Source organism: Meleagris gallopavo, chromosome 22 (assembly GCF_000146605.3).
Source record: "Meleagris gallopavo isolate NT-WF06-2002-E0010 breed Aviagen turkey brand Nicholas breeding stock chromosome 22, Turkey_5.1, whole genome shotgun sequence".
NCBI classification, from domain to species: Eukaryota; Metazoa; Chordata; class Aves; order Galliformes; family Phasianidae; genus Meleagris; species Meleagris gallopavo.
This window is the reverse complement of record NC_015032.2, coordinates 2,722,255-2,722,818: the sequence shown is the minus strand read 5'-3', so window position 1 is coordinate 2,722,818 and position 564 is coordinate 2,722,255.

Genomic DNA, 564 nt, shown 5'->3' with positions numbered 1-564 from the left:
CTTTTTCCTTCCATTCCCCTGCCACTTCTTGTCTTTCCTGGAACTGGAGGATGCATCCCTTCTGTTAGACCACAAACAGTGGTTCTTTCTGGATATCACTTTGACCCCACACATTTGACACTGTACAAACACTGGAAAGGAACAATATGGTGCTTGCTGAAGTTGAAGCCCGTAGCACATGACTTGAAATTTTAGGAAGAAATTTAGTGCAGAGTATAAATGGGCAGACCAAACCAGAAATTCTAGGGACCCCAATATGTTGAAGGCTGAATTTGCTGCTGCTATATAGCGGATGAATCAGTTTAAGCGATGCTGTGTTTTATGCAGGGACAAGATGACTGGCTGTACATTAACCTTACGTGTGCAGAGCCTAAAAGATAAGCAACATGCACCATTACTGCAAGTACTGAAAGTACTGAAAGCTTAGTCCATACAGTAAGTTTCCCATTTTGACAGTAATCTGTCAATGATTGCTCCATCTATAATTTTCTAACTAGCTTGGAAATTACCCAATTATATATTCATCTAGATGATATTTTTCTATCTCATGAAAGTGTCATGGGA